This window comes from Aedes albopictus, chromosome 2 (genome assembly GCF_035046485.1).
Source record: "Aedes albopictus strain Foshan chromosome 2, AalbF5, whole genome shotgun sequence".
NCBI lineage: Eukaryota > Metazoa > Arthropoda > Insecta > Diptera > Culicidae > Aedes > Aedes albopictus.
The window spans coordinates 219,149,369-219,171,602 of NC_085137.1; the positions used below are offsets into that span (position 1 = coordinate 219,149,369).

The 22,234-nt window shown below is 41.3% G+C and overlaps 2 long non-coding RNA genes across 2 annotated transcripts; both read left to right on the forward strand.

Annotated features, from left to right (window-relative positions):
* Positions 1-5,604: 5,604 nt before the first annotated feature.
* Positions 5,605-5,907, forward strand: LOC134287022 (uncharacterized). Its single transcript, XR_009996962.1, has 2 exons — positions 5,605-5,731; positions 5,835-5,907. It is a non-coding gene; the product is annotated as an uncharacterized LOC134287022 (long non-coding RNA).
* A 32-nt stretch (positions 5,908-5,939) lies between these two features.
* Positions 5,940-19,673, forward strand: LOC134287023 (uncharacterized). Its single transcript, XR_009996963.1, has 2 exons — positions 5,940-6,314; positions 19,321-19,673. It is a non-coding gene; the product is annotated as an uncharacterized LOC134287023 (long non-coding RNA).
* The last annotated feature ends 2,561 nt before the right edge of the window (positions 19,674-22,234 follow it).

Consider the following 22,234-nt stretch of genomic DNA (forward strand, 5'->3'; position numbering starts at 1 on the left):
CTCATTTTATACAACTAGCAACTATCTCCCCTACTTACTCTCACAAACAACATCAATGAAAGATTGTTCTCCTATTTTACTTTCCAAATATGTCTGCAATTACAGAATAGTCAGTTTTTGTCGTTTTTGTATTTATTTAGTATCTTTGTATCTGTTGTATAAACTCATCAACGTTCTGAGACAAGTAAAATGATGAGTACATAAAATCAGTTCAGATTTCGATTGGAGGAAAACTGCAAATAATTTCACATTCTTATGAATTAGTTGGATTTCAGAACTATCACATGCCGCCTTAGCAACAAATAACAATAAATTGCTCTTAATGCTTATTTCGCAATTATGATATTCAATTATATGAATTTTTACTACTAATTCACTTATTTATACCTCATTGATTTATTCTGTTTCACCAAATATTATCGCCTTTCTTTTAAGCGTTTGTATTAGCCCATAAAAATATACTTCCTGCATCTGCCATCCTTCCCTTGATGATGAACTTAGTACTGAATGCCTATTTGAAAATATATGTGAACTACATTGTAAACATTGATGAACATGTATTTCAGTTGGAAGAAATCAGATTTGGTTGGTTTACACTACAAAAAGGAAATTGTGTTTTACTACGTACATCCAAATATAAAACAGGAAAATGGAATGATAAAATCATATAAAATCTAATACAATCATGTATCATCTGATACAATATCATGTCAGAAAAACATATATATACTTTCTTATGTTTGCAACTTTCATCTGAGTATAGAATCAATTGCAAACCTTAACTATAAAGAACACACCAATCATTTCACCAAAATCAGACAATCTACGTTTACCTTTAGCATTCTTAGCGGTGCTACTCTTATACATACTCATACTTATATGATGTTTCGTTTACGTATTATAGAGTTTTATTCACAAATCTTCTCCAAGCTTTCCAATGCCTTTTTACATGTGGTTTTTACTCCGCGAAGAATTTTAACATTGATTAACATTCCCTACTTATTAACCTTTTATAGACGCACTCATAGCAAATCTTTCAAAATTGTTTTAAGGACAGACTTGTTAGAATCCTAAAATGGCCGACTTTGGCAGCTACTCACGATTTCGAGCGCACAAATCTCTTCGTAAACGATTTGAATGATTTGAAATGTTGTTTCAATTGCATACAACTTTACTGTTCCAACGACGTACATTTATCATATGTTTAATACTTGTCAAGAACCAGCCTAGAATTGGAATTTTCTAAATTCTGATGAAATCAGTTATCATTTTCAATCGTTAATCATTGAAGCAATTTAAATGTATACATTTATGGTATAAATTAGCTTCTGTTGCATTTATTAAGAACATTCCTAGTAGAAACTATGCTCCCTTAAAGCAATTATATCTAACAAAGCACATAATTTCCATTTCAATTAGAAACTTCGAAATTCCTAGATTTGTTTATTGACTCACAGTGCTTGTTACAGTATTGAGCCTTCATTTTAATTTCGGCCTATAAAACATTACACTCTTTCAACTTCGCCACCATAATTCAAGACCCTCTGCATACTATTGCTGATGTAGCCTTACATTTTTTTTTTTTGACAAGCTTTATCTATCCAAACTGCACATATTTGTCATCAATAAGAACCTTTAGTTTAAAGTTGCTGATGCGGCAAAGAGTTGCTTTTAAAACTTCGCACAGTCACACTCATCAGCAATCGCCAGCACATTTTAAGATGTGGCTCATAATTGACATCAGTTGTATCAGTTGTACATGGAGTTATTTGAAATTCATAATCAGTTGTGTAATGTTACAGCTTTAATTTTGGTTGCAGAAAATTGCAGTCAACAAAAAATCTACAGTACCAACGTTGTTATGGCGTATCGTTGTTCTTCCAATTACCCACAGTTACAGTTATTATGCAAAAATTGCTGTCATGTTATTGACCATAAGTTGCCCTTCTCAAAAAGCTCAGCATACAGTCGCTGATGATGCAATTGCCATTCTAGGTATTCTTTGAGTTGCGCACAGTTGCACCCAATATAAATTTTGTGGAGCGGACCTGGTGTGATGGTTAGAACACTCGACTATCACGCCGAGGACTTGGGATCAAATCCCACTCCCGACAAACTCTCAAAATGTGAGTTCTTCCTTCGGAAGGGAAGTAAAACGTGGGTCCCGAGATGAACTAGCCTAGGGCTAAAAATCTCGTTATTACAGATAAAAAAAGTATGTATAAATTTTCAGCGTAAGTGCTGTTGCGGTACACAATTGCCCATTCATTTGCACACAGTTCCACTTATCAAGAAACTCTTTATACATTGATACGGCACCCCTCAAGAACTCCAGCATACAGCCGCTGATGTGCCACAAAGTTGCCTTTTCATTTGAACACACTTGCACTCATCAAGATAATCAATATACAGTTACTGATAGGGCACACAGTTGCCATTCTAGTTGCACTCAATGAAAATAAAACTTCAGTCCTAATTGCTGCTACGGCACACAGTTGCCATTCTAATTGCACACAGTTGCACCCCTCAATAATTCCAGCATGCAGTTGCTGATGTGGTACACAGTTGCCCTTCCATTTGCACACAGTTGCACTCATCAAGAAACTCAGTATAAAATCACTGATACGGCACACAGTTGCCATTCTAGTTGCACTCAATGAAAATAAAACTTCAGTCCCAATTGCTGTTACGGCACACAGTTGCCATTCTAATTGCACACAGTTGCACTCCTCAATGATTCCAGCATGCAGTTGCTGATGTGGCACACATTTGCCCTTCCATTTGCACACAGTTGCACTCATCAAGATTATCAGTATACAATTACTGATACGGCACACAGTTGCCATTCTAGTTAAACACCATTGAGCTCAATAAAAAATAAAAACTTCAGCTCCAATTGATGTTACGGCACACAGTTGCCATTCTTATTGCACAAAGATGCAATCAATGAGCAACACTACAGCAAGAATTGAGAAACTCAGTATACAGTAACTAATACGGCAGAAAATCACCATTCTTGTCTGACATAGTTGCAATCTTGAAATATCCTCGCCAACAATTGCAATTGGCCCCAATTGATTATACTGCCGATAAAGTACTCAATTGTCATCGTAATTCCACCTTATTAATATGGCTATAACAAGTCATAACACTAGCCAATATGCCATCAAAATTCAAACTTATGTATTTGAATATTTTAATCAGCAAACAGTTGCTATAAATTCTAAAACAAGGCATTGAGATTGTGCAACTCTGTCCAATTATTGGACATATTTGCAGCAAACATCCGGCTACACGCAAATACACACATGCCGCTAAACGCTCATCAAAGTCAACTACCTTACATAGACGATTAGTATCAAACAGCTTCTTCATCCATTTTCCAATATCAAACAGATACGTGGTATGCTGCTTCATATTAGTAAAATTCTGCCATCTCTCGGCAATGTCCTGACACACGACCTTCAGTCAACTCACAATAGTAACACAAAACAAGTTCCGTACATTTGGGATACATGTTATCCAGTTTTTGCCAAAATCTGAACGAAAATCACGCTTAATCCATTTCCATAACCCAGAACCTAGTCCAAAACTCACTAAGTAATAACCCCATCAAAATCCAACATCACACGTTATAAAATAACAACCAAAGTATTTGCAATGTATATAAATACCACATTTCACTTCAATGATGATGCCACAGGTTGAGTATGTACGTTCAATCAAAAAATTACCTTCCGTAACTCGCGCGGTTGATCACCACCAATGCTGAACACAAAAAGCGAGATTTCCGAACGTGGTGTACAAAATTCAACAGTGCGATCACTCAAGGGTTAACTGTATATATGCAATCCTTACCTTCAGCTAGTTTGTAAACTAATGCACGATCGATAGTGCAGGTTTCGCACGACGCACCATTCATCCCACAATTCCTTCAAATTCCATGAATCAAAATAGTGTGCAGTTCCTGGTTCTACCTTCATTCCATTCACTGATAATTGTATTTTCATCTTTTCCACACAATCACTTTGCTCCGCGTTACCATGGAAACCATCATTCAGGTCATAATAACAACGGTTGTCTTGCGTAACCCACATCAAACCAGATCATTTTCACTCTCCCCATGCAATCACAATTAAGTTTGCAGCACTATACGTTGTTGCTATCACTCAGAATTTTCACTTTCCACAATCATCAGCAAAACCACCATCTACTACACCTTCTATTTCACGTGATTTTTTTTTACTCTCGTCGCCAATGTAATGTCGGACAATCAAATAAAAACAAGTCTTATTCTTAGTACTGGAATCCTAAAAGTGACATGCTATATTTTCCAAAGCCTACTCCATTGTACATATATTCAAGTTATTCAAATGCATCGCATGTTAACCTAAAAATTGAATTAACGATACTACAGTAAAGTATGATGGAAATAATATTGTAAATAAGTTATACCTAGATTGAATAAAGGAGAGGCGCTGCGCTGGTAGCAATATCAGTCAGTGCCTGGGTTTGGAACAAGAAGCCTCGCCTGTGTTTTTATTTCCAACAGCAACCCCACAGCAGCAGCAGCAGCAAGACGTAACGCAAGAGGCGCCATTTTATCAAACCAAAAGTGCTCTCGCTGTGTGAACATCGTTTCGTTTCAATATATTTTTATTTCGTTTACTAAATTAAATACTGCGTTTTAATTCCACTGGATCATTCGTCCCAATTCTACAGAACTATGCTTCATTGACCTGTAGGAAGTTACACTGCATCAGTAATGTAACAACAATGCATTGTTTATAGATCATTAGGCCTTGACACACGGAAGTTCTTGGATAAACAACGTGCCATGGACCAGTAGGAAGTTCTACCGTACCAGTAATGAATGCAACAACAATCCATCCATTACGCTCGCCGTTACTCGCGGGAGTTCTTGGGTGACCTGGAGCATCTTTGAAATTTAGTTCTCTACACCACTATGCTCCATGGACCTGTCGGATGTTGCACCGCACCAATAATGTGCATGTGGATAATAATGCCTTTACTTATTGACATCAATGGGTATGTAGATCTACCGAAACTTCTCTGGAACACCCCTCAGGCTTGGAAAGCGTCAATGTCAACACGAGTCGCCACGTAATTTTTACAGAAGTGCGTTATCGAATCGGGAGACGATGACCAAGAGATACCAACAATATTTGCTCATTCTTCAGTCAAGACGGAGCGTGACATAGTTGTAAACAAGGCAATTCCCAAGTAACAATGATAGTTGAATTACAGCTTATTCAGCCTAAAATTTTTAAATTGGCTTAAGGGCAGTTTGTTCAGCCTTTGTACAACCAAAATGTTTGTTGGGTTATTGGCACATCGAGGGATTTTGTTATTGTTTGAATCCTTTAAATCATGAATATCTCTCTATCTATTAAATACAACGATTAGCATAAATTTGCTTGGACCAGGTGAAAAGTTAAAATTCAAAACGATATGGAAGATTGTTGCGAAATGACATGACGAAGTGCGCGAGAGCTCGTTCCATTTTGTGACGATGAAAGGGCCTACCTGTTCATCGTCATGGGATGGTCACGACCAATAGCAACACTGCGCCCTGAGCTCTCTAAAACAAAAGCTCTCATTTTTGAGTAGCGCCCATGCCGCACAGGGACTGTGTTGGAAACACACATTTTTTAAAATTGCTCATACGCTCACATTTTTGCAAAATATCAATATTTTTCGGTATTTGAAGGTGGTTTATAAACCCAGTGAGGTTGCCATGTCGAAATTATTGCAAAATACATGCTCATGTGAGCGTACGAGCAATTTAAAAAAAATGTGTGTCTCCAACACAGTCATGTGCGGCATGGATGTTTACTAAAAATGTGCAGGCCGAACACATTTTTGAGCGAAGGCGTTTTTGCGTGAGTCTTATGCCCCACCTAAACAAGGCATTATTGTTGTGGTACCTTGTGGTATGCACATAATAAATTATTGTATTACTCTATTACGTTTAGCGTGTATGTTTACATTGAGTATCTGTCATATGTGGAGATGTTGTTATTGTTGTCTGGAGTGTGAATCATTGTATGTAATATTGAAGTATCGGTAATAAAGTGTATACAAATAATGAATACAGTTGTTGAATAATCATTACAGAGAAAGATTCTCACATTGGCGACGAGAACGGTGAACAGCGCATGTGAAATTAGTTTAATTTCGGTTCGGGAAGTGTTGTCTTTGGAAAAAGAAAGAGATGAGTGGTGTGTGTGTGTGTGTGGTGCATGCAGAGCGGTGATGACTTGTGATTGAATTTCAACATTGGAATCAAAAAGGTAAATATTGTGTACTAACTGTTCAATATGAATCAAACAATCTATTTATTCCTTCGACTAATGTCAATGATCAACCTGTGAGAGATTTTGATGGTGATCGGTATTGTTTAGTTCAAATCGATGACAATCACTATTGTCAGATAAAGAAATAAATAACTGTGAAAAAAATCTAAGTTTTGTTGATTGTGATAATTATACTCGTTGAATAGGGTTGTTGTCCTAAATCTAGACTTAAATGCTGAATGATGAATGAAGTATTGATTTGTTAACCGGATGACCGAGGAAGGCGTAGAGGTGAAACAATATTTTGAAATCAAATTTTGCCGTTGCTGTTAAAAGCCAGTAAAGGCGATGAAAGCCAATGAAGGCGATAAAAGCTAATGAAGGCGACATTCTTGAAATAGCCGTTGAAGGCGGAAATACTGTTCGAAAGCAGGAAAAATGCTATAGGCAGAAGAGCCGACTAAGGCGAAAAACTGTCGATGGCGGAAAGATCCGTCGGAGGGTGAAAAGCCGTTGAAGGCGGAAAATGCCGTTGAAGGTGGAAATGCCGTTGAAGGCGGTAAGACCTGCAAGACAGATAAGGCCCGAACGCAATGCCGACCGAAACGGAACGGGAACGGAATGCGGTTGTCAAATTTATTTTTGAATGCATGAAAACAGATCGGATTGCACGCAATGATAAAAACGCGGTAAATACAGTGGTGTACTAATAGTACTAAACCGCGTTTTTTTTTTGAAAATTTTCAAAATCTGCGGTTGCGGAATGCGGTAGCCGATGAGTTTTGTTTTTGTTTACATTTTGCTTCGATGGAATTTCGGGTGGAAGCTCATCGTTTCGAGAAAGTTATCGAAATCGAAAGCAGAAAATACCGGAAAAAATGCTTTTGATAAATTTGGAAGCATGCTAGTGAGTGGCTAGAGCAATACATATTACCATTCCATGAGGGCACATCTGGTAGGTAATTCCAGAAGAAGGAAAATACGAAAGAAAGCTGAGAAAGGTCAAGAGGAATCCTAGATGCGAGCTGGAAAATCCGTTCGTAATTGAATCAGAAGCGCTGTTACTTTGAGACACTTGCTGATATACATTTCAAAATCACGAAGAAAGTTTGCTAAAGAGTTTGTTATCTTGAAGAGATCCAGATGCTGAGAGGTACTAGAAAGCTGATTCACACAAAGCTGATTGTTATAGAAACAAACTGATTTAGTAGCTAATGTTTGGATGGTAACTATGAGGGGAACGCTGGGAATTGCGGGAAACTGGAGATTCCGTGGGCAACCGGAATTGCGGAAGCTAGTTCGGGACAAACTCCCATTGCTCCCACCACTGAAGTTTCTCCAGAAATGTTTGCAGGAGTTTCTTGAGGTATTACCGAATATTCCTTTAGTAGTTGACATGGAAATCCCACTAGTTCCGAGTTCCACGAAAACTCCTCCAGGAGTTTCCGAGAATTCCTCCAGGAGTTCCTCGGGACTTCCTCCAGAACTTCTTCAGGAATTCCTCGGGAATTCTCCCGGAGTTTCTCAAAAAGTTCCACGTGAATTCCTCTAGGAGTTCCTTGAAAATTTCTACAGCAGTTCCTTTGGAATTTCTCTAGGAGCTCCTCGGGAATTCCTCCAGGAGTTCCCCGGGAATTCCTCCAGGAGTTCCTCGAGAATTCCTCCTGCAGGAGTTCCTCGGGAACTCATCTAGCAGTACATCGGGAATTTCTCCAAAAGTTCCTCGCGAATTCTTCCAGGATTTCTCCGGAAATTCCTCCAGAAGTTCGTCGAGAATTTCTCCTCCAGCAGTACCTCGGAAATTTCTCCAAAAGTTCCTTGGAAATTTCTACAGTTGTTTCTCGGGAATTCCTCCAGGAATTCGGGATTTCCTCTAGAACTGCCTCGTGAAATCTTCAGGAGTTCCTCAAAAAGTTCCACGTGAATTCCTTCACGATATCCTTGGGAATTCCTCGGGAATTCCTCCAGGAGTTCCTTGGGAATTCCTCCAGAAGTTCCTCGGGAATTCATCCAGCAGTACTTCGGGAATTTGTCCAAAAGTTCCTCGAGAATATCCTCCTCCAGGAGTTCAATTCCTTCAGGAGTTCCTCGGAAGTTCAAGGAGCTTGCGAGAATTCCTCCAGGAAACTCATCCAGCGGGAATTTCTCCAAAAGCTCCAGTAGCTCCACGGGAGTTCTACCAGCAGTTCTTCAGGAATTTCTGATCCCTGTCATTTTTCCAGGAGTTACCTGTTAATGCATCCAGGAGTTCCCAAGGTTCCCAAAAGGTTCATGGGAATTCCTTCAGAAATTCCAAAGATCCTCAAGGAGATCCTCGGAAATTTTTCCAGGAGTTCCTCGGAAATTTGCTCAGAAGCTCCATGGAAATTCCTCCAGGAGTTTCTCAGCAATTCCTCAAAGAGTTCCTCAGGAATTCCTCCAAGAATTTCCTAAAGAATTCTTCCTGAATTCCCTTGGGAAAGATTCCGGGAGTTGATCAAGACTTCCTCCAAAAGTTCTTGGAATTGTTCAAGGAGGTCCTCAGAAATTCCTCCGGGAGTTTCTTGAGAATTCTTTCAGGAGTATTATTTGAGAATTCCTTGAGTAATCCTCTAGGAGTTCCTTGAGAATTCCTTCAGGAGTTCCTTGCGAATTCCTCCAGGAGTTCCTAGGGAATACCTCCATCTGGAATTCCTCCAGGAGTTTCTCGGGAATTCCTCCTGGAGATCCTAGGAAATTGCTCCAGGAGCTCGTCTAAAATTTCTGGAGGAATTCCCGGAGGAATTTCAGACGAACTCATGGAACAATTCCCGAGAAAATTACTCCTCGATATCCAGGAATCCGGGAGTTTCTCCGGGGAATCCTTCAGGAATTCCTCTGGAGATTTGGATTCTTCCAGAAACTCCTCCGTGTATTCCTCAGGTATTCCTCCGAGAATTGCTCCAGGAATTTCTCCGGGAATTCCTCCCCGAAGATTTTTCCAGGGATTCCTCCGAAGATTTCTCCGGGGATTTCTCCAGGGATTCTTCTAGGAATCCACCGGGGATTCCTCCAGAAGTCCACCGGGGACTCCTCCAGGAATTTCTTAGGGGATTCCTCAAGGAATTTCTCCGGGGATTCATCCAGGAATTCCTCCGGGGATTCCTCTGGAGATTCCTCCAGGTATACCTCTGGAGATTCCTCCAGGAATTTCTCCTGGGATTCCTCCAGGAATTCCTCCTGGGATTCCTTCAGGCATTCATCCTGGGATTCCTCTGGAAATTCCTCCAGGAATTGCTCCTGGGATTCCTTCAGAAACTCCTCCTGGGATTCCTCCAGGAATTCCGCCTGGGATTCCTCCAGGAATTCCGCCTGGGATTCCTCCAGGAATTCCTCCGGGGATTCCTCCTAGAATTCCTCCGGGGATTGCTCCAGGAATCCTTCCGGGGATTCCTCCAGAAATTCCTCCGGGGATTCTTCCTGGAATTCCTCCGAGGATTCCTCCGGGGATTCCTCCAGGAATTCCTCCAGGGATTCTTCCAGGAATTCCTCCGGGGATTCTTCCAGGAATTCCTCCGGGGGTTGCTACAAGAATTCTTCCGGGGATTCCTCCAGATATTCCTCTGGGGATTCCTCCGGGGATTCCTCCTGGAATTCCTATAGGAATTCCTCCGGGGATTCCTCCAGGAATTCCTCCGGGGATTCCTCAAGGAATTCCTCCGGGGATTCTTCAAGGAATCCCTCCTGGGATTCTTCCAGGAATTCCTCCGGGGATTGCTCCAGAAATTCCTCCGAGGATTCCTCCAGGAATTTCTCCGGGGATTCCTGCAGCAATTCCTCCGAAGATTCCTCCAGGAATTCCTCCAGAAATTCCTCCGAGGATTCCTCCAGGAATTCCTCCGGGGATTCCTCTTGGAAATCCTATGGGAATTCCTCCGGTTATTCCTCCAGGAATTCCACCTGGAATTCCTTCAGGAATTCCTCTGGGGATTCCTCCAGGAATTCCTCCTGGGATTCCTCCAGGAATTCCTCCTGGGATTCCTCCAGGAATTCCTCCGGGGATTTCTCCAAGAATTCTTCCGGGATTCCTCCAGAATTCCTCCGGGGATTCCTCTAGGAATTCCTCCGGGGATTCCTCCAGGAATTCCTATGGGAATTCCTCCGGGGATTTCTCCAGCAATTCCTCCGGAGATTCCTCCTGGAATTCCTCTGAAGATTCCTCCTGGAATTCCTCTGGGGATTCCTCCTGGAATTCCTATGGGAATTCCTCCGGGGATAACTCCAGCAATTCCTCCGAGGATTCCTCCAGGAATTCCTCCGGGGATTGCTCCAAGAATTCTTCCGGGGATTCTTCCAGGAATTCTTCCGGGGATTCCTCCAGGAATTCCTCCGGGGGTTGCTACAAGAATTCTTCCGGGGATTCCTCCAGATATTCCTCTGGGGATTCCTCCAGGAATTCCTATAGGAATTCCTCCAGGAATTCCTCCGGAGATTCCTCAAGGAATTCCTCCGGGGATTCCTCAAGGAATCCCTCCTGGGATTCTTCCAGGAATTCCTCCGGGGATAACTCCAGGAATTCCTCCGAGGATTCCTCCAGGAATTTCTCCGGGGATTCCTGCAGCAATTCCTCCGAAGATTCCTCCAGTAATTCCTCCAGAAATTCCTCCGAGGATTCCTCCTGGGATTCCTCCAGGAATTCCTCCAGGGATTTCTCCAAGAATTCTTCCGGGATTCCTCCAGAAATTCCTTCAGCAATTCCTCCGGGGATTCCTCCAGGAATTCCTCCGGGGATTCCTCCAGGAATTCCTCCGGGGATTCCTCCAAGAATTCTTCCGGGGATTCCTCCAGAAATTCCTCCGGGGATTTCTCAAGCAATTACTCCGAGGATTCCTCCAGGAATTCCTCCGGGGATTCCTCCGGGGATTGCTCCAATAATTCTTCCGGGGATTCCTCCAGAAATTCCTCCGGAGACTCCTCCAGGAATTTCTCCTGGGATTCCTCCAGGAATTCCTCCGGGGATTGCTCCAAGAATTCTTCCGAGGATTCCTCCAGAAATTCCTCCGGGGATTCCTCCAGCAATTCCTCCGGGGATTCCTCCAGGAATTCCTCCTGGGATTCCTCCAGGAATTCCTCCGAGTATTCCTCCGGGGATTGCTCCAAGAATTTTTCCGGGGATTCCTTCAGAAATTCCTCCGGGGATAACTCCAGCAATTCCTCCGGGGATTCCTCCAGGAGTTCCTCCGGAAATTCCTCCAGGAATTCCTCCGGAAATTCCTCCAGGAATTCCTCCGGAGATTCCTCCAGGAATTCCTCCAGGAATTCCTCCGGAGATTCCTCCAGGAATTCCTCCGGAGATTCCTCCAGGAATTCCTCCGGAGATTCCTCCAGGAATTCCTCCGGAGTTTCCTCCAGGAATTCCTCCGAGGATTCCTCCAGGAATTCCTCCGGAGATTCCTCCAGGAATTCCTCCGGAGATTCCTCCAGGCAGTGTTGCGAATACTCACTAGTGAAAAATTATACTCACTTGCTTCTATCTCAGTCCAGAAACATGCTATCAAAAAATGATGTTTGAAGGGCTTTTAGATTGTTGTTTAATCTAAAAGTTTGCCGAATAAAGTAAAGGTCGCAAACGCATACCAAAGTTGTGAGAGAGCTGTGAGCACAAGGTGAGTATAAATTACACGAATTTTACTCACCTCGTACTCACATCTCTCTCACAACTTTGGTATGCGTTTGCGACCTTTACTTTATTCGGCAAACTTTTAGATTAAACAACAATCTAAAAGCCCTTCAAATATCATTTTTTAATAGCATGCCTCTGGACTGAGACAGACGCAAGTGAGTATCACTCTTGCAAGTGAGTATTCCCAACACTGCCTCCAGGAATTCCTCCGGAGATTCCTCCAGGAATTCCTCCGGAGATTCCTCCAGGAATTCCTCCGGAGATTCCTCCAGGAATTCCTCCGGAGATTCCTCCAGGAATTCCTCCGGAGATTCCTCCAGGAATTCCTCCGGAGATTCCTCCAGGAATTCCTCCGGAGATTCCTCCAGGAATTCCTCCGGAGATTCCTCCAGGAATTCCTCCGGAGATTCCTCCAGGAATTCCTCCGGAGATTCCTCCAGGAATTCCTCCGGAGATTCCTCCAGGAATTCCTCCGGAGATTCCTCCAGGAATTCCTCTGGAGATTCCTCCAGGAATTCCTCCGGAGATTCCTCCAGGAATTCCTCCGGAGATTCTTCCAGGAATTCCTCCGGAGATTCCTCCAGGAATTCCTCCGGAGATTCCTCCAGGAATTCCTCCGGAGATTCCTCCAGGAATTCCTCCGGAGATTCCTCCAGGAATTCCTCCGGAGATTCCTCCAGGAATTCCTCCGGAGATTCCTCCAGGAATTCCTCCGGAGATTCCTCCAGGAATTCCTCCGGAGATTCCTCCAGGAATTCCTCCGGAGATTCCTCCAGCAATTCCTCCGGAGATTCCTCCAGGAATTCCTCCGGAGATTCCTCCAGGAATTCCCCCGGAGATTCTTTCAGCAATTCCTCCGGGGATTCCTCCAGGAATTCCTCCGGGGATTTCTCCAGGAAAATCTCCGAGAATTCCTCCAGGAATTGCTCCTGGGATTCCTCCAGGAATTCCTCCGGGGATTGCTCCAAGAATTCTTCCGGGGATTCCTCCAGAAATTCCTCCGGGGATTTCTCCGTGCATTGCTCCAAGAATTCTTCCGGGGATTGCTCCAAGAATTCTTCCGGGGATTCTTCCTGGAATTCCTCCGGGGATTCTTCCGGGGATTGCTCCAAGAATTCTTCCAGGAATTCCTCCGGGGATTCATCCAGGAGCTCCTCTTGGGATTCATCTATATCTATAATATAGCTAAATTAATCAATCAATCATGGAAGAAATCATTGAGTAGTTAATAGAAAAAAAATCCAAAAGGAATTACTGTAAGAGGAGTTACTGGAAAAAGTCCTCGAGGAATTCCTGGAAAAACTCCTGGAAACAATCCTGAAGGAATTCCTGGAAGAGTTCCTGGAGGAATTCTTGAATGAAATCCTGAAGGCATTACTGGAGGACTTTCTGGAGAAGGTCCTGGAGGAATGCAATGAGGAAATCCTGGAACAATTTTTGGGGGAATCCCCTGAGAAATCCTCAGAGGCATTTCTGGAAAAATCCTCAGGAAGAATTGCTGTAGGAATCTAGAGGAATTCCTGAAAGAATTGATGGAGGAATTCCTGGAAGAATTCCCAATAGGATTTCTTCTTGAAGGAGTTCCTGGATGCTCCCGAAAGAATTCTTGGAGGAACTCCCGTATGTATTTCTGCAGGTTTTTTTGAAGGAATTCTTTTTTTTTCTGTAATTGTAATTTGTAATTTGTAATTTATTTATTAACACTACGATACCCTGTTGGCAGTGATACCTTATTTCAGGTCAAGGAAATTCCTTTGAAAATTCCCGATAATATTTCTTTAAAAATTCCTGAAGGAATCTTCGAAAGAATTCTTGGACAAATCTCCGATGGAGGAATTTCTTCAGGAATCCCAGGAATCCACGCGGAAATTCCTGGAGGAATCCCTAAAAGAATTACTTTGGCAAAGGACTTCTTGAAGAAATCCTTAGGCGTTTTCCCTGATCAGTCTCTGGAAGAATCCCTGAAAGAATTCCTGGAGGTATCCCTGAAAGAATTCCGGGAGGAATTCCTTAAAGAATTCCTGGAGAAATTCCTTAAGCAATTCCTGGAGGAATTCCTTAAAGAATTGCTGGAGGAACTCCTTAAAGAATTCCTGATAGAATTCCTAGAGGAATTCCTGAAAAAAAAAAATACTAGAAGAATTCCTGAAAGAATTCCTCGAGGAATTCCTGAAAGAACTCCTAGAGGAATTCCTGAGAGAATTCCTAGAGAAATTTCTGAAAGAATTCCTATAGGAATTCCTGAAAGAATTCCTGGAGGAATCCCTGAAAGAATTCCAGGAGGAATCCCTGAGAGAATTCCTGGAGAAATCCCTAAAAAATCCTGGAGGAAACCCTGAAAGAATTCCTGGAGGAATCCCCGAAGGACTTCCTGGAGGAATCCCCGAAGGACTTCCTGGAGGAATCCCCGAAGGACTTCCTGGAGGGATTTTTTCCGGAGGAATCCCCGAAGGACTTCCTCTAGGAATCCCCGAAGGGCTTCCTGGAGAACCCCACGAAGATCTTCCTGGAGAAATTTCCGAGAAACTCCTGTGGATGTTCTTGAGGAACTCCTGGGGGAGTTCCCGTGCAATTTCTTTAAGTATTCCCGAGGAACTCCTGAAGATATATCAGAGGATCTCCTGGAGGAATTCGTATGAAATTCTCGGAGGAATTCCCAATGAACTCCTGGAGGAATTTCCTGATAAAACCTGGATGCATTGACAGATAACTCCTGGGAAAAATGGCAGAGGAATTCGAGGAATTCCTCGAGAAATTCCAGAGGAAATCCTGGTGGAACTCCCGTGGAGCTTCTGGAGGAACTGTAAGAACTCCTGGAGGAATGCTCGATTAACTCCCGGGAAATTCCCGAAGAACTCATGAAGAAATTCCCAAACAACATCAAGTAGAATTCTCGAGAATCTCCTGGAGAAATTCCTGACAAACTTTTAGAGGAATTCCCAAGGAACTACTGGAGAAATTTTCAAGGAATTCCCAAGAAAATCGTGGTGGAATTCACGAGGAACTCTCAAAAGACTTTCTGAGAAATTTATGGAGGTGTTTCCGAAGAAATTCTGGAGCAACTTCCATGGAACTCCTGGAAGAATTTCCAAAACTGCTAGAGAAATTCCTAAGGAACTACTGGAAGAATTCCCGAGAAACTCCTGAAGGTATTCTCAAGGAAACCCTGGAGGAATTCCCGAGGAACTGCTGGAGGAATTCTCGATGGAGAAATTCCCGAGGAATTCCTGATGGATTTCCTGAGAAACTTTTGGAAGAACTCCTGGAGATATTCCCGAGGTTCTCCTGCAGAAATATCTGGGGAAGCCCTGGAGGAGTTTCCTGGGAACTCCTGGAAGAATTCCCGAGCAACTTCTGTAAGAAAATGCCGAGAAAATGTTAGAGAAATTCTCGTGGATGTCCTGGAGGAATTCCAAAGAAATTCATTGAAAAAATGCCGATTAATTCCTGGAGAAATTCTCGAGAAACTCCTGGAGAAATTTTCGAGGAATTCCTGCTGGAATTCCCGTGGAGCTACTGGAAGTACTTCTGAGGGATTCCTGGAGGATCAACTACCGGAAAAGTTCCCGACGAACTTCTTCAAGTATTTCTGAGGAACTCTTGAAGGATTTTCCTTGAAATTTCTAGAGGTAATCCCGCTACATCCCCGCTTTCCGGAAACTTTTGATTTCTTCAAATAAAACCTGATCTATATTTTGAAGCTATGTTTCAGCTTTTTCTCACCTTTTTCTTTAGATTCATTAGCCTGCTTCCAGAATTACCTATTTCTTTCTTGTATTGGTCTCGGTATTGGTACTGGAGATCCTCCCCGGAATCAAAAACCTTTCCGAAAATTTGCTTCGTCCCGGAATCATAAACATTCTCAGAGAACTGATGTTGTTTTGAAAAAATCCGCAAAAAAAAACCGCACTCATTGCGTTTAGCCGCAGCGGCACCGCCGCGGAATTTTTTTTTTAGTACGAACCGCATTCCGTTGCCGCATTCCGCTTTCCGTTCCCGTTCCGTTTCGGTCGGCATTGCGTTCAGGCCTAGTCGATTCTTTGTAGAGCCGTATAAGGCGAATTGTGTTATTAAAAATTAAAGTACTAAAAACGCAACAGTGTCGTAAATTTCGTAAGAAACAGGTTACCAGCCAACACAGATTTAAGGGCTGTTTTCAGATCAGAAGGAAATTTTCGGCCTATCTTGATGCATGGGAAATTCCTTGACTGAATCGCTCAAGAAACCGTTTTTTCTTCGATCGCAGTACGCAGTTGCGAAGAAATGACAGTTCAAATGGCAGTCACCGTAGAAAGTTTCTGCCAGGAATCGTTCTAGAAGTTTCTTGAGCGATTTCTCTTGAACTCCAATCTGGGCTTTATAGTTGAATTGAACCATTAAAAATGAAATATCATACCAATTAAGTGGCAGCTGAGAAGGCGAAGGACAAAACTAAACTTTAGGCTGAGCGTGACTAGAAAAACAGGAACGAATAGTATTTGAATATGTTCCAAATGCGAATATAACTGAGCAAATACTGAGATTGTTGTGGACCCACCTCAGGTGATATATATTGAAGTTAGCATTGCTCAGTAAAGTATAATAAGTCTACGAGACGTAAAAAGGGTTGGCTCTTGAAACCAAATTAACATGAAGACATGATTTAACTAATGCTTTGTCCTCTCTTACAAGACTAAAAATGTAACTTCAAGAAAATTAACATCAATGTGTGAGAACAATTAAACTGTCTTGGTAGTTTGCAAGATAGGAAGTCAAAATGATAGTTAAAGCATTCGTTGAAGCTAGACGACATATTCAGAGCAGTTGCTAACCACTAACCTGTTAAGTATCATGCTAGTCAAATAACTAGTTGAATTGGATATTTAAAAAAAAAAAAATCGAATAATAAAAAAAACTGAATTTTTTCGGCCTAACTAGAAGTCTCAGGAATTCGAGTAAAAAGCGCTTTATAGCCTATTGAATGCCACTTAATGTTTATGTGATTCAAGTACAGTGAGTTCTTGAGTAATCACTTCTGAAGTCTTTGAATATAAAATGTATCGGGTGTGGTCAGGAGGGGCATTTTGACTTATGATTGCCTAACACTGGATATAGTGCCATCTTGCCAAGAACTGTGGAACAAGTTAGAGAACAAGGTACAGCAGTACGCTCAACAACAAATTCTGCACAATAATTTCTTTACAGGAAGAGACAAATTTTGATCAGTTAAAGAAGTATTGAAACTATTATTGAGGAGAATAACGTACAGTATATCAAAAGCACAACATATTGGAATAATAAAAGATAATCATTTCTGTAACTACAGGAATAGATATATCTAATGAAAACTGGATTATGAGGTTTGTTTTTCAGTCGAGCTTATTAATGCAAACAGGTACCATTTACTAACATGTTAGCATGTTTGAATTTTTAGATTTCATACACTGAAAAAACTGCAAATATTGTATGCATGTGTCGCACACATAGATTTTTGCAATTTGTCATAGATAACCCTTTTAATGTGTAGATACACATAGTTTATATAAGGTCCATCGATTTTGTGTGTGATCCAGCGTGGAAAACGAGTATGTGTGTACAAATAAAATTTATATATCAAATCCATGGATTTTTACCAATAAAAATGTGTGTACATGTATAAGTGATATTTGAGTTAATAAGTTCATTGAAAATTCGAATAAAAACGTGCTTTAAATTGTTTTAGTACATAGAAATGAATCGTAGAGGCGTAAGGGCCATCTTGACACAGACAATCATGGTCAGTGTGCACTACGTCAGACTTGTAAGCGTTAACAAAAAAAATGAGGATGTATTTCATCGAAAAGTTGGGAAATAAGTGATATGATAGATTAGGCTTTGCAATAATGCAGAATATTCTAGTCCGATCCAACGAACTGAGAATATTATCAATATGATGAGCATATGTAGAAAATCAGAGTTACTTAAAGTTCAAAAGTTCTAAATTTTGACGGTACATAGAATGCGAATAATTTAGAAAAGGCTTGCTGAAATAGCTTCATTAGGTATCTAGAGTGAGAATATAACATGTTGAGAGGCTTTTGCAATATTTTGGAGCTACACCTTTAAAATAAATCCTACAGTTCAGAACCCAAAAGAGCGACATTAAAGGAACAACTTTTTGGTTTTGTAATCTTAAAATAAATTTGATTGAGCACGAATCACCAGTTAATGCGGGGAAATATGCATCGTAGAATGTAAACCTATTGAACGACCAAACCGTGAAAATAAACTCATTCAGTTTGAAAGGTAAATGGTAAATCATGAGAATTCCGAAATTATCGGAAACATGATTCCTAAAAACGTGGATACCTGTATAGGTGAACCGTCGAAAAGTGCTCCAATAAGATGATCGATTTATTTTGCTATCTGGAGAAAATTGCTTTGTATATAATAATTGGCTACTATCATTACGTTTTTGGTTGGAAGCCGAAGTGACTGGCGGTGCAAAAATTGATGTTTAACCTACTTATAAACATAGCAACTCGATTTAGATTAGTGCTCTTAAGTAGCTTAATGATGCGCAATACCAGCAACCGGTTCAAATTTACGTCACAACTGCAACTTTGCATGTACTTAAATGCGTGATTTCGATTTGGTACTGCGACGATGATGTATGTATTAAGAATTTGAGATAATCATAGGATTACAACATGAAAAACAAAACAAAGAATGAATATTTATATTCTACTATACTTTCAAACAGCTAGTGCGCGTGTGAGTTTTGTGAACAATATGTATTAAATATAATTAAAAAACTGGATGTTTTTCAAGTTTTGATGTTTTCAAGTTTTCAAATTACTATTTAGCTAAAACTAGTATAACAAATATTGCTTTGGACAAGTAACGTTTTTTGAAATCGTGATTTGATTTAAAAAAAGTATCAATCCCTTCGATATTTAGAAAACAAAATCTGTAAAGCCAAACTTCTGAATATATTCTGAACAAGAAACGTGTTCCAGCGAAGTTCGCTAAAAAAAAAACTTAAAATGAAATAGTGTTTGTATGACACTTGGATACTTTGGATCGAAAACGAGTTAATGGATATTGATATTTTTTTCACTGTAACATTCGTGCAGTGTTCCGACATATTAGTTAAAAAAAAAATGTCTGAATAATAATCTGAATATACATACCTTTTGTATGAGATTCTTATATGAAAGGACATGTCAAAAAAAAAGTGGGCAGTATACAATGTTTGCATGCTACCTGTCATTGAAAACATTTGAGAAGAGGAAAGCAATTCAATTAATTCATCAGCATAGGTAATATTTAGCTTGACAGTCAGTATTAAAAATATTTTGGGATTTGGGAAAATACTTGGGTCAAAATAATATTTCTTTTTAGGTACAACCATAAGTAACGGCCAAGTAATTTACCAAAATGCCGAGCAGAGATGGATGACCAAATGGATGACTGTACTACTATTTCTGATGTGAGACTGAAGCAAGACGTTCATCAACTGAGGAAACTATAAGCGAAAATAACGTGGAGTGACCTTGCTGCGGATCTGGAGAAAAAACGAGATGTGGTACCTTGTGGTATGCACATAATAAATTATTGTATTACTCTATTACGTTTAGCGTGTATGTTTACATTGAGTATCTGTCATATGTGGAGATGTTGTTATTGTTGTCTGGAGTGTGAATCATTGTATGTAATATTGAAGTATCGGTAATAAAGTGTATACAAATAATGAATACAGTTGTTGAATAATCATTACAGAGAAAGATTCTCACAATTGTCTTGAACACTACGTGACAGTCTCCTTGATCCTTCATTTCGTTCGTCTAAACAGTCCTCAGCACCCTAAAATATATTCTGAAATCTTCCTCGGAACCAGAATGCACTCTTCTTTCCCATAAACCATCAACCCATCACCATCCCTTGCCACATTGCCCACTAACCCCTAGAACCAATCCTTGCAGCACTACCTTTCCCTTTCCGCTTGAACTTTTTTTTTGTTTTTATTAACGTGTATTTTAACTAAAATGCTCTTTAAAACAATCCTTGGATATCTGAAAGTGCGGACATTTTCAATATTTTCAGATTTCGTTCAGTTTTTTTTACACGGGTTCTCGAATTAGCACGGTATGCTTTTGTACAGTTTCTCGGATTAACACGGTTTTTTACACGGTTTCGCGAAATAACACGATTTTTTACACGGTTTATTTTTACACGGTACGTATCCCCCGCGTAAAAGAAGACCTTAGTACTCGGTTTGTGGCTGCCGTTCTCCATCATCGGTCGCGTCCAACGCTCGCTAGGTCACGTTCCACCTGGTCCGCCCATCGTGCTCTCTGCGCTCCACGTCTTTTTGTGCCAACCGGATCAGTAGGAACTACCCACTTTGCAGGGTTGTTATCCGGCATTCTTGCAACATGCCCAACCCACCGTATCTTTCCGGCATTGGCCACCTTCTGGACGCTGGGTTCGCCGTAAAGTGCAGCGAGCTCGTGGTTCATTCTTCTCCACCACACACCGTTCTCCTGTACACCGCCGAAGATCGTCCTTAGCACGCGTCGCTCGAAAACTCCTAGTGCTTGCATGTCCTCCTCGAGCATGATCCATGTCTCGTCCCCGTAGAGGGCCACCGGTCTTATTAGCGTTTTGTACGTGGTGCATTTGGTGCGTGTGTGAATCTTTTTAGACCGCAGCTTCTTCTTGAGCTCGTAGTAGGCCCGATTTCCGCTGATGATGCGCCTTCGAATTTCACGACTCACGTTGTTTGTTAACCGTCAGTAAGGATCTGGGGTAGACGAATTCCTCCACTACCTCGAAGGTATCCCCGTCTATCGAAACATTACTACCCAAACGAATACAATCGTTTTCGGTTCCGCCTACCTACTGCAGTCGCCCCCCTTTGTAGTATTTTCGCCACCCAGTTTTGGTTTTGCCCATTTCGCCCCCTTCGCCATCACTTTTGCCCCTTCGGGGGCGATTCCGTCCACTTTGGGAATCACTGACCTAGAACATTATAGTTCTCTACAGAACTATGCTCCATGGACCTGCTGGATGTTACGCCGTATCAGTAATGTTATAAAAATCCATTTATTACGCTTGTAGGTCTTGAAGTCTTTACTCGCGGAAGTACTTGGATGGCCTTTGGACATCTTTGGAAAGTAGTTTTCTACAAAACCATGCTCCATGGATCTGTAGGATGTTACGCCGAATCAGTAATGTAACAAAAATCCGTTGATTACGCTTGTAGATTTTCAGGTCTGTACTCGCGGAAGTTCTTGGAGGTTTTAGATCATCTTTGAAAATTATGTCTCTGCATAACTTTGCTCCAAGGACCTGTAGGATGTTGCAATTATTGATTACCCTTGTAGATCTTAAGGCACTTACTGGCGAAAGTCCTTGGATAACCTAGAATATCTTTAAATTAGTTATTTACAGAACCATACTCCAGGAGCAACCTTTAGGAAAACCCCCATCCAACCCCTCCTAGCCCCCATACCTTCTGAACAGAACCAACCCCCTCCCCTCCTCCCCAACAATCATCATACATCAATTTTGATCTCTACAGACCTCGTACACCATTCCATTGGATTGCAAATGTTACATAAACTTGAAATTGAGGTTGGTCAACTGTTTAACCTTCCAAAAGTCGCGCGATTGGTCATGACCACTAGCACCACGCTGACAGTGTGTACACTATGCGAGTGTTTTTCAATGTGTTGTGAAAAATACAGTAGCGTGACTATTGGAGAGTTAAAACCGCATGAGGATTGGGTTTTAATTATTGATTGTATTCTAATGCATTTGTCAAGCACATAATCTGTTCAGATTTCAATTGGTAACATAAAATATAATATTGTTTAAAAAAAATACATAAATCTACTCTATGATGGACACTTTCCGTATGTCAGAATCCGAGTCAACAAGCTCCCGTCACCAAATGTTACGCCTAGCCGAGATAGGAAAAGGACGAGCCCAAGTGGCAAAAAGTTGCACATAAAGTCTGTCACGGAACCCCCTTGGGGCATGCCTCCGTTCGTGTCCACGAACGAAGGCAGCCAGCCACACTTCGACATCGAGTGAAAAGGGACCAAGGATGAGCAAACAGAAAGGCATGATAGCAAAAACAGTTTCTCCCCAAGCTCCAATAGCGGGGATGGAAGCAGCATGAAGAAACCATTGAGTCTGGCAATCTCTGTTCGGAGAATAGCTGCCACGTGCGATGCTCGACTGTGCAAAATGTTTGTCTACGACCGTGTCGTTAGCATCCCTCCTCGCTATCCTGTCTTCTCCGGCAAAC